The sequence below is a fragment of the Chinchilla lanigera genome, unplaced genomic scaffold (assembly GCF_000276665.1).
Source record: "Chinchilla lanigera isolate Chin_1 unplaced genomic scaffold, ChiLan1.0 scaffold00010, whole genome shotgun sequence".
NCBI lineage: Eukaryota > Metazoa > Chordata > Mammalia > Rodentia > Chinchillidae > Chinchilla > Chinchilla lanigera.
This window is the reverse complement of record NW_004955411.1, coordinates 23,077,683-23,093,985: the sequence shown is the minus strand read 5'-3', so window position 1 is coordinate 23,093,985 and position 16,303 is coordinate 23,077,683. Positions and strand designations below refer to the sequence as shown.

General features: G+C 37.2%; 1 protein-coding gene across 9 annotated transcripts in view; it reads right to left on the bottom strand.

The window, feature by feature from the left end:
• Window positions 1-16,303, bottom strand: part of Klhl32 (kelch-like family member 32) — a 196,728-nt gene that overhangs the window by 26,318 nt on the left and 154,107 nt on the right. The window lies entirely within an intron of this gene.

The window sequence follows — 16,303 nt, the reverse complement described above, 5'->3', positions numbered from 1 at the left end:
TAATTTAGAGTGACTTAATATTTAAGTTTGGCAAATGACTCCATGTACTAGGATAAAATAGTATGCCTAATCTTTCCACTCGATATGTTTGATACAAATTATTCTTAGCAACACCTAATTCAGGTAGAACTTCTAAAATGAATCTGAGAGAGTTAGCAGAAAAATGCAATGAATTTGAATATTAAATAATTCTTATTGTGTTTTATTTGGTTTCTAACTCATGGAATTTGGGCTCTGGGCTCCCCTGTTCAGAGGATGCCTGGTCACCATTAACAAGGACCAGGAAATGCAGTACTCTCAGATCCTTACCCCTTGGCACAATGATCTAGATTGTCTTCCAGTAAGAATCACTAGGTTTTCTGAGGCACTGAATGATTTCAGACTTTCAGGGTTTCTGTATTCATCTGAAGAATGGCTTCAAATGGTAAGGTGCATTTTGTGCTTGTTCTTTAGCTTCTAAATGAAGTGAGTTCAATTCTATGCAGTGAAGTGCATCTCTTAATTAATACAGAGGGAAAAGAAACAACAACAAAGGAATGCCCTTAGTTACCAGTGTGGCGGGTACTATGGGGGGAAGGTGAATGATACTTTTGATGTTTTACAGAAGATGGCATTTTCTAAATTTAAATAAGATATCAGCCTGATGGGAAAAAAACCTATGTATGGTAACATCAGCAATAATCAAAGTTGCTGCAAAAGAAAAATGTAACCCATCAATCACCAGGTATCTGCCAGAAGAAGGGAGGGTTCTCACGTGTGGCATCCCAGTCTTTCTTTTTCTTTTTCTTTCTTTTTTTTGCCCTAAAGACAGAAGTTTCAAGGGAAGGGGTTCCAATTATTTCTCTAGAGAGATACTTCAACAACTTCATGAATGAATTTTCATTCTTTGCCCACAGGTCCTTCAGAAGTTCTAGGAATAAAGTCATGCGGTTCAAGGTCATTTCTCATGCACTAGGTACAATTTTCTGAAACACAACCTTTGATAGCGCCCCTAGTTGAGTAATTCTAGTTGACACTGTTTTGCTCTCTAAGCAATTTCTCAGCATTCTATATCCTTACAGCTCTGCATCTTTCATATACTGTAGTATACGACAGAAAACAGCACTGGAGAAACATTAGATAAATATCCATGTCACCATAGCCTCTTTTCATAGCATAGTGTTGCCCATTTAATTATTTTCCTTGCTCATCATAAATCAGTTCTTCCTGTGTCATAACATCAGCTATACATATAAATACTCTGCACTTTTGCAATAATATTACATGTAAAGGTATTATTGTGCTCTCTTAAAAAAGTAAGAACATGAATCAGCATGGTATCGGCAAAAAATACATACCTAAGGATCAGTGGAACAGACTGGAAGATGCAGTCACAACCACAGACACACTCAGTCACCTTATCTTTGACAAAGGGGCCAAACAAGTTCACTGGAAGAAAGATGGCCTCTTTAATAAATGGTGCTGGAAAAACTGGCTACGCCACATGCTGAAAACTAAAACTAGACCCATGTCTATCACCATACACCAAACTAAAGTAAAAGTGGATTAAAGATCTCAATATTAAAACAGAAACACTAAATCTGTTGGAGGAGAATGTAAGTAAAAACCTTGAAGACATAGGGGTAGCAGAGAGTTCATGAACGAAAACCAAATGGCACAGGAAATACTTCAAAGAATCAACAACTGAGATCTCATCTTTTTGAAAAGTTTTTGCATATCTAAAGAAATCACCAGCAGAGTAAAAAGGAAATCCATAGATTGGGAAAAATTTTAGCCAACTGTCCCTCAGACAAAGGACTTATATCTAGAACATAAAAAGAATTTTAAAAAATCAGCCCCCCCCCAAATTCAAAGACCCAGTCCAAAAATAGGCATCTGAGGTGACTATACACTTCTCAGAGAAAGAAATACAAATGGCAAATAAATAAATGAAAAAATGTTCAACAACATAAGTCATTTGAGAAATGCAAAGTAAAGTAACACTGAGATTCCATCTCACCCCAGAAGAATGGTTGTCATCGAAAAATCAACCAATAACAAATGCTGGAGGAGCTGTGAGCAAAAATGAACCCTTCTCCACTGTTGGTGGGAGTGTAGCTTGGTACAACCATTGAGGACATCAGTCTGGAGATTCCTCAGTAAACTAGGATTAGAGGTCCCATTCAACCCAGCTATTTCCCTTCTGGATATTTTCCCAGAAGAACTGAAAACATCATACCACAGCGATAGATGTGCACCCATGTTTATAGCAGTGCAATTTGTCATAGCTAAATCATGGAAACAACCCAAATGCCCATCAACTGAGGAATGGATAAAAAAGATGTGGTATTTTTATATAATGGAATATTACTCAGCTATAAAAAAAGAAACTTGAGGCTTTTAGAGGTAAATGGATGCAACTAGAGACCATACTCATAAGTGAAATAAATCAGACTCACATGTGTAAACATCATATTGTCTCCATAGTGTAAGAAGCTGAAAGAGTGAATAAAATCTAGAAAGTACAATAGATATTGTTCAAGGGAAAGAAACTGCTCAAAAGGAAAGAATGACTGGGATGAGGGAAAAGAAAAAAGAAAGAAGGGAAAAATTTGTATATATGTACACACAAGATAGCTAAGATAACTGTACTACCAATGTCTATTGCTTTCCTGAAAGGAACAGTTAATGTTTAATTGTTTGATCAATCTTACATGCCTATCTTTATTTATCTGAGTAACCAATTTGAAAATAACAGTGTGTAATATGACAACCATCGTTAATTTCCTATCAGCTTGTCTGAAATTCTATACTGTTTTTATTATTTTGTTTATGTCTGCATGTTTGTTAATATATTTTGGTTCTTTTGTCTTTAAAGTTAAAAAATAAAAATAAAAAAGTAAAAACTTTTACAAAAAAACAAAAGAGAAAAACCACTGAAAACAAGAATAATTATTATTTAGTCGAATAATGAAGGAAATAGCCAAAAAAATTCAAAATAACAGGCCACCTTGAAATACTTCATATGTTTTGAACTTAACCAGGGCACTTTTCACTGCCATCAATCAAAGGAAAGGTAGAAGGAATTTTGGTACTTACTTGAGGGGCATAGATACAAAACCAGGAGACTGAGTCCTCACTGAGGCCTCCTGGTACCCTTAGTTAGCTCTGTAGCTTGTTTTAATAATTATGCTTGAAAAAGATTATTCTGCAAACTAGCAGCTTTACAATGACGACACTACAAAAAGAAAGGATACCTTAGGAGAGGCTGAACTCCTATCCTGTCCTATTCATTCCATCACACTGCTATTCTGCTCCCTTATTGCAATGGGGAAAGAAAACGAAGCACATAGCCAAAGTCTAATCTTCCACCCTTTTGGTACAGGTATTAAGAGGGAAAAAAAAAATACAGATTCAGTGTGGGAGAGCACAACAAAGGACACTTAGGAAACATGATAATTAGGCAAGATTTTCCTACATCACGTGAAAGACAGTGGATTGTCATGTCTAAGAACGGTAGGAGTTCGCTCGTGCACCCTGCCTAACTCAATTCATTTGAGCCCAATACAGATTGTTTCTTTATAGAAAAAGCATTAGCTGGACCTTAATTCAAACCCAACTCATCTATCTCATTTTCAATAGGGCAGTACTCGGACACAGACAGCTCTAAATATTTGTGGCACAAATGGAAAAAATTTTCACAACTGTTCTTAGGCTACTTCTTCAATTTCTCTTGAGCAAACAATACAAATTCCTTTGTATACTTATTTATTTAACATGGGCTTCAGTTTCCTATTTTATCTCATCTTTTTGGCTTTCTTTCTCCTGAGACCTTTATAAGCTCTCTAATATCTACCATGCCTCATAGAGTGCACTGAATTTAGAGATGTAGGCCCTGATTTCCTCTTCCACAGTCCTGGTGCTTGCCACTTCTGTTTGAGATTCTTGACAGCTCAACACTGTGGTCTCTTAAGCTTACAAATAAATAATAAAACTTGCAGTCCAGAAGAAAACTGTAGAATCCACTTTGTTCAAGTTTCTCACTTTTACAGGTGGAAATAAAATCCAGACAAGATAAATGACTTAACCCAAGTCATGCAATTCATTAGTGGAAAAGCTGCAACTAGGAACCCAGTTTTTAAACTAAACAATGCATTTTCTACTACATCATCTTATCACTGTTCTTCTGTCAATAATTATTTTAAGGTACAATCCAGCCAAATATACTCAAGTTCAATATAAGTTCACACCAGACACGGTGGTGCACGCCTGTAATCCCAGCACTTGGGAGGCTGAGGCAGGAGGATCATTGTGAGTTTGAGGCCAGCCTGGGCTACAAAGTGAGGTCAAGGCCAGCATAGTGAGACCCTGTCTCAAAAAGACTATATATATCTATATAAAACTATAAATATATATATATATATTTTATATATATATATAAAACTATATATATATATATAAAACTTCAGTATTTCTTGAATTAGAAAAATAAAGTCTGTTTTAAAAGTAGGTATACTTTATTACTTTATTACCAGATAGGATGACAGTAGTTTTCAATGAATCTTAAGGATTACTTCAGAAATATACAACAAATATTTAATGGTACTATTTGAGCTTATAATTTAAAAAAAACTATTTTAGAAAAAGAACATACTGTGAGGCTTGAATTGTTGTTTCACTTTTTATGGGAATATGCAGAATACGAATTTTAATCCTAGGTTATTCCTTGTTAACTAAAGATGGCTCGAAATAATATGGAAAGGATAACATTTGCTTTTAGTATTCTAAGATATCTCTACTGACTGCTCTTTTTTGAACGGGGTACTTGGACGCGAACTCATTACCTTGTGAATGCCAGGATGAGCTATATCCCCAGTCCTTCCTTCCTATCTATCTATCTATCTGTCTATCTATCTATCTATTAAGTTAGAGTCTCACTATATAGTGTGGGCTGGGCTTGAACTTGCTTATGTAGCCCAGGCTGGCCTCAAACTCTTGAAGATCCTCCTGCCTCAGCCTCCTGAGTGTTGGGATTACAGGCGTGCACCAAATATACTCAGCTTGCTCTCTTTCATAGTATATAAGAGTAACTATAATAGTATATAATCCTAAATTCTGTAAATGTTACTCTAGTACAATTAACAAATGTAACTGGGCCAGGAGTGTGGCTCCACTGTGATAGTGGCCTTGCCTACCACAAGCAAAGGCCTGGGTTTGAGCCCAAGCACCATAAGAAAAGAAAAAATAACCTACACAATGTACTCATACGCATTTCAGAAATATATCAATTATATGGACAAATGCTACATTTCCAAAAATATCAAATCCTTGAGTTGTGGTCATTTACTGTTCATGTCCAATACGCTCAAGTTGCTGTTTTGAAATCTAACACAACTGATCCTTTTAAAGAAGTTTTGAAGCCTAACTGCTAGTTTATGCCCATATGTGTGCATTATAAAACTTAAAGCAATCCTAAGATGATAACAAATCTTACCCTCATGGATTTCCAGAAAGTATGTCAATTAGGAAGTTATCCCAAATCCCAGAACATCTCTCTTCCATGAAAGTGCCTTTATACCTTGTAAATATATATCACAAGTGTCCTTACAGAGCAGGCTCTCCTCAGATAAATGATCAAATTTTTTGGAACAACACTAACAAAAGATAAGACTTGTATGACAGAAGGGATGATTACTTCTGCATTTGGGTGCACAAATATTCTGTTTTCATCAAAAAGAATGCTCTTATCACAGAATGTATCTGCCAAGCTGAGTAACAGTGACTGGTGCTTCTGTTCATACCCTCATTCTGCCCCTCTGAGCAGGGGCAGCTATTATTATTCACCCATCTAAATTTTGGTTGTAGATAGCTTTGCTGAAAGTACAAACTGAGCCCTTCTCTTTGCAGGAACCCATGCTGTGAAGGGACAGGTTGCTAAGTCCTTGCCAGGCTTGACACCCCATTCAGATAAACCAGAGCGTCAGTCTTCCCTCAGTGCCCAAGAAGCATAAATCCCATACTTCTGGAATTTCAGAACTGAACAGAGAAAGGGCACAGTAGTAAATCACTAACTGATGTTTCTGAGCCTCCACGGAAGAGCTGGGAATATTAAGGAGCATCTGGCAACAAGGAGTGTGGAGACAGGCAGCATGTTTGAATAGAATGAATAACAACGCAGAGGTAGAATTTTTCCTTTCTAAATAGACTCTCAAGCATACACTCTATAATCCCACATCCTCAAAGGGAAGTTCAATGATTGTTATATGTAGATTAAGGTACATTACTTTATGTACTATTTTAAAATGCCTTGAATTCTAATAAACAAAACTCTAACATGATACCCTCTAAGATTAATGTAGTTACTTTGGACTGTAAGGGTGAAAAATTTGTTTCATGTAAGTGAGCAGGTATTGAGATTTGCCATGCTATACCCAGGTCACCTCTGTAATGTTAGTCATGCAAGGTACAAATAGTGACATATTCAACCAGAATGACTTCCACAGGAAAGAAAGCTGATGCTAATAAAGCAGTACACCAAATCTTGTGCTCACATAATCCAAAAGCACCAGGAAGTAGGGATGCAGGGTCAGAATATTCTCTTCTACCAGAACAATGAAAATGTTACCATGGAGGAACATTACAAATTACAACAGTGCTCACTCGAGTGCTATAATTAAAACTGTGTTAACATTTTGCTTGTAAAACAGATTTTTCAAGGGAGGTTGCACATTAACCATTATGGCTGACTACAGAAATAGTGTATTTTTCCCTTGAAGAAGAATATTTCAAAAGAATCAAGTCTCATGAGGCCTAAAATCATATACTGTCAGAAAAAAAATTGACAGATTTTATAAGTAATATTCAGCCTAGAAGATGTGATAATATGATTGGTCTTTCTATTGCTTATGTAAATTTTTGTGGAAGTTCATTGATAAATGCTCTTATTTTCACCTTTTACATGAAATCTATGCACTGATAATCACCTTTATACAGGGCTCTAAAAGAAAAATCTTTGATACTAAACAGGTCTCTTACCCATAGATGAAAATAAAAATACATGACTAGAGGAACTACATGAAAGACACTCTAAGGCCTTTCACATTTAAGTTCCAGATATTTAGGAAGGTAAACAAAAACTGGTCTGTTTTAAATTGGTTCAATCTCATAACACAAGAAGATTTTTTAAAAGGTAAGTTATATTTCCAGATGAAAAGAAAATAAAGATAGGAAAAGAGGTAAGTAAGTATCCTATGATATTCATCCTTTCTGCCTATGAAATGTGTACCAAATTGAGCTTATCTTCCAAAAGTCAATAAGAAAAGAGCAGCATAAGGTCATGGGTGACATTTGGCCAGTCATTTAGCTCCTCCTCGTAAAATGAATGAATTGGTGAACTGATGAGAGAGTGCCTTCTATCTCTAGGATATATGTCACCTAAGGAACCATCCAAAATATTCTACAGTAGAATCCTCCTGAATTCCTTAGGTGGGGCAGGCAACTAAAATGAATCACTGCAGCTAGTATGCAGCCCACAGGTTTCAATAGCATGAAGAGTTTTTATAATTTTTTTTCTAGAAAAACAAAGAGTTTTTTGTCTATAATTCTGTACTCACTAAAAATATATTCGCATACATGCATATAAACGTTTGTGTGCATATAGGCTCCCATGTTGAGAATGGCTTACACCAGTGTCTTTCTTCCTGGGAACGACTGTGACCAAATTGTATTATCCAATGTAACAGATATCATCCCTTGTAAAATTAAATAATGTCAACCAAAGAACATACACTTCAAATTTCTATGGTGACTGCTTCCAGGTACTACTTATTTAAAATCCCAGATGAGATCTTATATATAAATATAAACATGCAGTATACTGTTCACACAGATTTTATCTCTAGACTGTCTTTAAATATAGGATGCCAATTATAGTGCATACAAAACTTTTGAAATGGTAAGAATGGCCAATGGGACAATAAAACACAAATCACCCCTGCCAATGAAGCTGCAGGGAAAGTGAAACTCATTCCTGGTTACCTCATACTTGAACACATAAACAATTACAGAAATAACATCCTGTAATTGCCTTTTAATAGCCTGGTAACCATTTCTTAGCCAAAAGACAATACTCATGGTCTAGTTGTCAATGGATGAGACTGCTTCAGAACATTACATGATTCTGGATTAGCACCACAAGATTCTAAATATGTTAGTGTCCTTTATATTTCTATAACATGTTTCTATTGCATGTTAAAGGGACTTTACATATGGTCAGTAAGACATTAAGCTTATATTTTTGGGACGCTTCTGAAAAATGAGAGAAAACCAATTTGGTTAACAGAAGAAAATCCTCCTGTATTCCACTGACGAACAGGGACTAGAGTGTCCTACGTGGGTCAGAGCATCTCAAATTATTTCCCAGCTACTTCATGTAATGAGGATGTGTTATCAAGGGGAAGTCAGCTGGAATGGAAAGGAAAATCCTGATGCTTTCTTCTATCGCTAATTAGCACATGCTCCTCACGGTAAATGTGAAATAATGAGAAAGAAGCAGGACTTGATGTCAGAAGACATATTTCCATAGCAATACATCTGTACTACCAGGGAAAAACACCAACACACTGAGACTCGCTTTCATCATCTATAAAATAACGAAGGTATTTCCTACATCATCGGGTTCTCTAGAAGACTGGGTGAGATAATATATGTGAAAGTGTTTGGGAAACTGTGACAGACAATACCTAGACAATACAATGGCAACATGCCACCAAGTGACGGAGCAATTCCTCAATTCAATTATCCTTTTCAACTCATGACAAAGTCATCATAGTCAGACTACTTTTATATAAAACAACATCATGTAAAACAATAAATTTTGAGAGATTAATGTGGATTATAAAAAATATTACACAGCATTAAATACTTCGCATGCTGTAAGATGATAATAAAAGCATGGTAGCACAACAGATGATAAACTACCCCTTACTAAGGGGCCAACCTTCACAGAAATGAATTAAGGAATTCTAACCTAGTAATTTAAGTTCTATGGCTTTGTAAAAACCCAAGTCAGATCAGCATGAATAACTGAATACAAAAGATAAATGCAGTTTCTGCATAATGCTCAGTATATACTGTCTATCCTTGAGTCTCCCACTGAAAACATGAATTTGTATACATATGAGTTCCTTTAAATATCAAAATGTCAACTCAACATATATGTATATATCATATATGTGTATAAATGTGTGTGTATCCCACCCCAAAATGTATACATACCTCAGAAAAAAGAAAAATACAGTAGTGTGATGTTTTTTCAACAGATGGTATTATTCTTACATGGGGGACATGGAGGATGTCATGTATCACAGAAAACCCACTACACATTGCTGTTCTTTAGAGAAGAAACTGAAAATTCATATTCAGTGATCTCAATGACCAAGGTTATCCAAACAGGGGTTCACTGTACTAATAAATGTCTGGAAGCTAACGGCCACCACTTTGAGTACCTCTAGTAATTACTAGAGGCCAAAGGTAGCAAGTATTGATTTTATGATATCTCAATAAATGTAATATACATATATATATATATATATTTGTTCTTTTCTTGGAGTATGTATACATTTTTGGCAAATTCTGTATGTATTTATATATGTATGTATATGTGTATATATGTATGTATAGTCACACACATGTGGTTTTAGAAATCTAAAATAATGATTATCTGAGTGGATTACTTATGCTCTGCTTTTGTTCTTCTGTAGGAAAATTATATTACCATGAATCTTTTCTTTCAGCTTTTTTATTCATCCATTCCTCAATTTTTTCAGTGATCACCATGTGCCAGAAGTTTTACTGATGATAGAAGATTAAGCAGTACGGACACACTCTTCGTATTTGCTATTCAACTGCAAGCTCTGTTGATACTATCAAACTCAAGGTTTATTCTTGATCTCAAGAATCTTGATATTTCCCTATAAATCATATTCCTGCATTTTGAATTCAAGGGGGAAAATCCTGCAAACTTGCAAGTTTCAGTACTTTGTACATGGATTTCAGACACATGCAAGAACATGCTTTTCCACGTTGTCATTTCATGGGTGTTTGCAATGGTGTGAGCACATTTATAAATGTTACAGGGTTAAAGAACTGATTAATTTGTAAACATGCCCTAGAGCATCCTGAGAGCATTGAGCCTATGAATATTTCTTTGTGAATTGATTTACAAATAATGAGCCAATAGTGGGCACATGTGCTCCCTACCTGAAATTAAACCTTTAATAGTATGACCAAGTGGCCCTCACAGGCTCAACCTAACTTCCCTGATTAATTCATATTAGGATGAATTTAGGTGCACACGAAATACCAAAGCTACATTTCAGCATTTAATGTTGGCAGCCTCAAAATAAAAAGAAAAAACTCTCAAAAGTCACTTGAAACACTGGGATGTATGAAATCCAGAGATCGGAGTGAAGAATCAACCCAAGAGGCAGAAGACAAAACACTGCCAGGGGCCAGACTCCCCTCTCAGGGGATGGAGCGCAGAGCAGGCACCAGGCTGGCTCTGGGGCTGGGGAAGGACAGCCGGAGTTTACGCCACCATGGATTGCAAAGGACCATCGCCAGTGACAGCCTTTGCTGTGTGAATTTCAGTCTGCCTACTGGCTACTGATCTTTAGAGAGCACATTTCACACTGTATTGTCTAGCTTCATTTTATCATAATACAAACAAGCGTGGACAAATGAATACTCTATTTCCGCCTTGCAATACCTTTGAGTGTGAGTGCATAAAATATCTTTATCCACAAAATATACTCCTCATTATAATTATCACATTTTTTTGAGGCTAAATAGAAATTTCAGAGGAGACTTAAGCCCATAAATAGTCAAATAAAATAGTGTGGGGCATAAATGGACCATTAGAAATAAATAAATGTCAGGTGCTTCTCCAAACAGAAATCAGGCGTGTCAGAATGAAAGCATCAGAAAGACTTGGAAAAGCTTTAGTCGTGATGGGTGTGTGGGCAGGACAGCCAGTCTGTGGCCTTCGTGCAGGGAACATGGGTGAGGAGAGATGGCTCCGAGATGGAGAACTAGTGGCTCAACAATGTCAGATTTGAAGAAAGAAGGACTGCAATAGATGCAGGAACAAGTAGAGGGCAGTGGCTAGGACTAAAGTTAATCTGTGCGACAGGCGAGGGAAGGCTTGTGTTTTCGTTTCAGGGGCCAATCGCTGAGTGTGTGCCAAATGAGAGAACAGTGAGGCAAATCTGCAGAAACCACAGACCCGACTCTCTGTAAGATTAGGAGGAAGAGCACACGGAGCTTTGAAGTTAGACATGGAAGGACTGAGGAGGAAATAGCCAGACCCAAGAACTGGACCCAACCCTAGAAGCAGAACAATTGCCAGCATAGGCCAGGCAGTGCAAGGTGAGATGCTCAGAGGGAGCTTCTGAGGGGTCACCCTGTGGAGGAGGCACGGTGTGATGCACTGGGTCCGGGTGCGAGCGGGGGGTGGACCTGTCATGGAGGGCTGGGAGGGTGCAAGTCATCCATCTCGGAGATGAGTTCTCCAAACTGCTACACAAAGACCACACAGGTGGGAGGCTGGAAGCCAGTCAGGATGAGGCCAACACTGATTTGAAATCCCAATGCATTTGCCCTAAAAAGGAACGAGCTTTGCTTAAGTCCCATTAATTTACAAACATAATGGATCTATAAAGTCAAATCATTCATTGTCACTGATACCACATGATAATAAAATTAAACCTCACACTACTTTTCTAAATACTACAAAAAATTGATTTGATTGACATGTTTCTCTCCTAATTATCTTTCTATTTCCCATTGCTTAAGAATAAGACATAACTAATCAATAATTTTATGAACCATCCCTGAGGGTGATTATATCTATGTTTTCAAATGAGCTAGACACAGATAATCCTTTGTGGTCAGGATGGTAAAGAAGCAACGCACAATCGTATTATTTGTTTTTAAGTAAACATCTGAAACAGCATTTCTGTGTAAATAAAGCCTGAATGAAAACAAGAACTGGATTCAATGCTTTAATTCACTTTTGGAGCCTTTTCAGGTGAATCGGAATGAGTCTAATGACTTTCTTTACTATTCAAAAACAAATAGATTTTTAAAAAAAAAAAAAAAAAAAAAAACCAAGAAGTAGATAATGTGAAAATAGAACACTTGAAGCAAAATGATAATCATTATTATGCTGTCATTTTGACATCTAGTCACTTAATTGTTTTACAACTGACACATGAAAAAAAATGTTTACCGCGAAGTAGAAATATGCCCCTGAAATGAGAGGAAATGAGGACAACACAAACAAAAAAGCAGAACAATGACTCTTGCTCTCACACACCTAATACATGAGACCATTATATGCACAGCCTGGAGCTGGAAATAAGGACTTTATTTTTTTCTTTTACTTTTTCTTTTTAAAAGCTATGCATAAAAGAAGGATAGAGCTCATTACAATATTAGTTACATGCAGTAAACACCAGCATTATTAGATGCCCAGATCGTTCCTACGCTGTACTTCAAATAGTTACCAGAGTAGGTGCTGCATTTATACAAACTGAAATCTGCTACCCTTAATAACCTCCGTACTTTTAGACACAAATATCTGTCTCCATTTCGGCCCTTCCCCCACGCTTCCCCAGGAAGGAAAAGAGTACGATGCTGTGCTTGGAAGCAGAAACGTGACAAACTGCTCTGAGATAGGCTAGTAAGGGAAATGTAAAGCGAATGGCGCCTCAGTTCCATCTATGTGCCTATTTTGAATTCACTACATTTGCTGGGTAGCATAAGAAATGGTACAGAGCTGTGTGAGCCGCTGTATTAGCAAACTGGCCAAAGTATCCCCGTCGTTTATACTTCCCCACTGCACAATCAGAATGGAAACATTTGCTCTATTGGAAGGCAGTGATAAGGATGGATTTTTTAAGTTTCCATTTTTAAGTGAAAATGAAAGAAAAACGCTCTTCTAGATGTGTTGTGCCTTTGAGCTTCATCTGAAAAAAAGAAGAAAAAAAAAGGCAGAGAAAACTGCTGTGAAGGTCACCGAGTGAAAGAACTTCCTCAGGGCACAGAATAAATTAAATCCCAAGGAAAAAATAAAATGTGATTTCCAGAGTGTGAGGCACAAACTCCAAATGACAATGATTGACAGCCAAACTATATCCGTGCAATATCCAAGACTGCACGTTCTCATTTACCTCAGTGTAGCCAGCAAGCGCCCATTAAACATCCGTCTGATGCCCAAATTAACCTTCTTGGCAAACTGAAAGAGGCACAAACTATCATAATCAACCTTTCATTATCACAGCAGCCTCTAGTTAAAGGGTCAGAATAATTGTGCCATCAGAGCCTTGATTGTTTTCAATCAACAGACGGCTGGAGTGACAGCTCGGTGATGGAGGAGTCTGATGAAACTGCACCAGGCCTAATCAGAGCAGATGAAAGGAAGGCATGATTGGTGCAAATGAACAGTCGTGCCTCTCCTTTTCATTTACAATCTGAAATTACTCTTAAATTTGTGGGGCTTTTTTCCTCCCTTATGAGCACCACTGAAAGAATGTTTGACTTATTATGAGTTCTGACAGTGCAGAGTTATAAAACACAGGTAGGGTTATCAGCTGTGGCTTTAAGTGGGTATTCAGCATAATTCTAACAAATTCACTCTTGAAAAGCACAAAAATGACTAAAAAGGCTTCCAATGACCTAACCTCTCAGTGCTGTTTGATTAGCAGACCCATTTATTCTGCTGGCATTCTAAATGATGAGAAGATAAAACCGAAGACAGGAAAACCCTGTAACTGTTTTCGCTCAACCTCAGTGCTGTTTCCCTCACTATTAGCTCCTCTGCCCAGATCTTTACAGTTCTTTAAGAAAAATAAGAACATTAAGAACATCAAAGGCGTTCATTCATCAACGGGTGTGTGTCAAATAAGATTTGTTTTTGGAAAAGAACCTGAATCTACCCTGGGAACCATGAGGCAGGAAAGGGACTAGAATCCACTAACTCACTATTGACATTTAAAAGAATATTTAGCAGACGAGAATGAACATTCTGTGATTGGGCAGGCTGGATGCGGCAAAAAAGGATATTGATAAAATTGAAATAGTACAGAATTGCATTTACATGGCTGTTTTTATCAATAAACTATAGATACTAATATCCTTAAAAATTTAGTGATGAAGGGAATATATATTTGTACTGTAATGGCAAAAGTCAGTGTCTAACTTCTATTTTCTTTTTGAATTTTAAAATCAATTAGCCAATCATGGGAACAATGCGACTTAAATCAATATCACCAAACAAAAGGGAAGCCTTTTAGCTGCAAAGATTAATATGTAATTCATCTGACAGTCAGCCGGACAGAGACAGAGATAGAGACAGAGAGAGAGACACAGACGGAGACAGAGACAGAACCAGAGACCGGGATTTCAGATTTTCGGGATTCTGATCTTTCTGAATTTCAGTACTCAGGACTGTGTCTTCTGAGATTATGATCAGCATCAGTGGAAAGCAGAGGAGAGGTGACTGATGGCTCAGGATTCAAGGTAGGTTTTAACCTCCTTATGTGAACGCTTTACATAAAGCAGGCCGTTTTACAATAAGATTAGGTTACATAATTAATAAAGTGAAAAGAAGAGTATTTAAAACAGCCTAAATTTTCCATGCAATAGTTAGCAAATTCATTCTCTGAGAACAAGACTTCATTTTGTGAGTCAATCTCTCACTACTAATGCGCTCACAGTGTACGAAGTTCTTATAGTCCTACTTACATCTATAGATAGACTTCCAGCAGAACAGTGCCAGATCTGTCTTAGGACTTTTTGTAACATCTCGAAGTTTTGTTTTGAAGACAATTTTCAAAGGAAGACAGCCAACAATTGGTTCAAGCGCGTATGTTTTCCAAATCCATCCTTTCTCTCTACACTTTCTCAAGCGCCTGACAGCTCTGACAGGTCACTTTACTTCCTGCATGCACACAGACACCTCCAGCAGGCTTTACCAATGACACACACTCACTCCATCATCTCCTGAGCCCTTCTCTCAAAATAACATTAGCTTTTAAAGTATAACTTCTACCCAGAGGCAGTCTGTGTACAGATCAAATAGGGATGTTTTTGGGATACTGATTGCACAGAAGATTTACAAGAGGATCTCCCAGCTCGTCACAGTGTGTTAAGTTGAAAGGAAGGCCAGTTTGGGTGTAAGTCCCTATTCTGACCCCCAAAATCCAAGGGGCATGGGATTAATCATTCTAAAGCGCTATATAGCCATCAACATTACCAAAATCCCACAGGATGAGAAGAGTATTCTTCAGGGGACCTGGCAAGCCTAGTGAGTCAATCTTTGTTTACCTTATTGTTTACCCTTTATTGGATTTATATGGGGCTTTATTCCAAAGAGTACACAGTCCCTGCAGTGAGCAAAATAAAGAATCCCTTACAGTCCTCAGATCCAATGTCAATCTCAGGATGCTTAAGTGTGTTTGCCTCTTAACTAAGCATCGTCCTTGCTGGATGTAGAGCTGTAGTTTTACTTTCAGCTGTGAGTAATTTCCCATTGTGATTGGCTGACTTATAGTCAATTTAGTATAATTAATGCCAAATTACATTGTAATTCACAAAGAATTACAAATTAAAAGCTATATTAAGAGCAAATGAATTAATCAAAATTAATGATATTATGCTCACTTGCTTTAAAGTGTTAATAAGACAGGTCTTCCTAAAACATTTAAACTTCAGCGTACCATCCATCACTCCTTTAATCACCTGATTTCCTTGTGTGGTCAGAGGAGGTGGGTGTATGGGCATTTCTCATCAACAAGAACCCAGACAAAGAAGATGCAGCCACTCAGCTTCCAGCATACAGGACTTTTTTGGCTACTGCACGTGAAGCACAGGTAGTATCTCTACCACTCACCAAAACTGACTTGCAGTATTTTTTATAAACAAAGCTGAACAATGTTAGAAATGTTTACTATCTACCTTTAAATCTCATCAAAATCTTTTTTTCTAAAAAGACTTATCTTCTTGGCTATGCTTTCTCTATAGAATATCATATCCACTTGCAGTCTTTCCGTGTGCCATCCCATGCAACATGGAGGAGGAGGCTGCACAGAGCTTCACCGTAGAGGATACGCACTGTATTATGGGCACAAAAGAAGTCTTAGAATTATCTTTATCTGACCGCTGCCACCAGTTAGTATCTTAGAATAGCCACTTTTCTGTTTTTTTTTTTTTTTTTTTCTGGTGTTTTAATCTTTTTGAGACAGGGTCTTGCTATGAAGTTCAG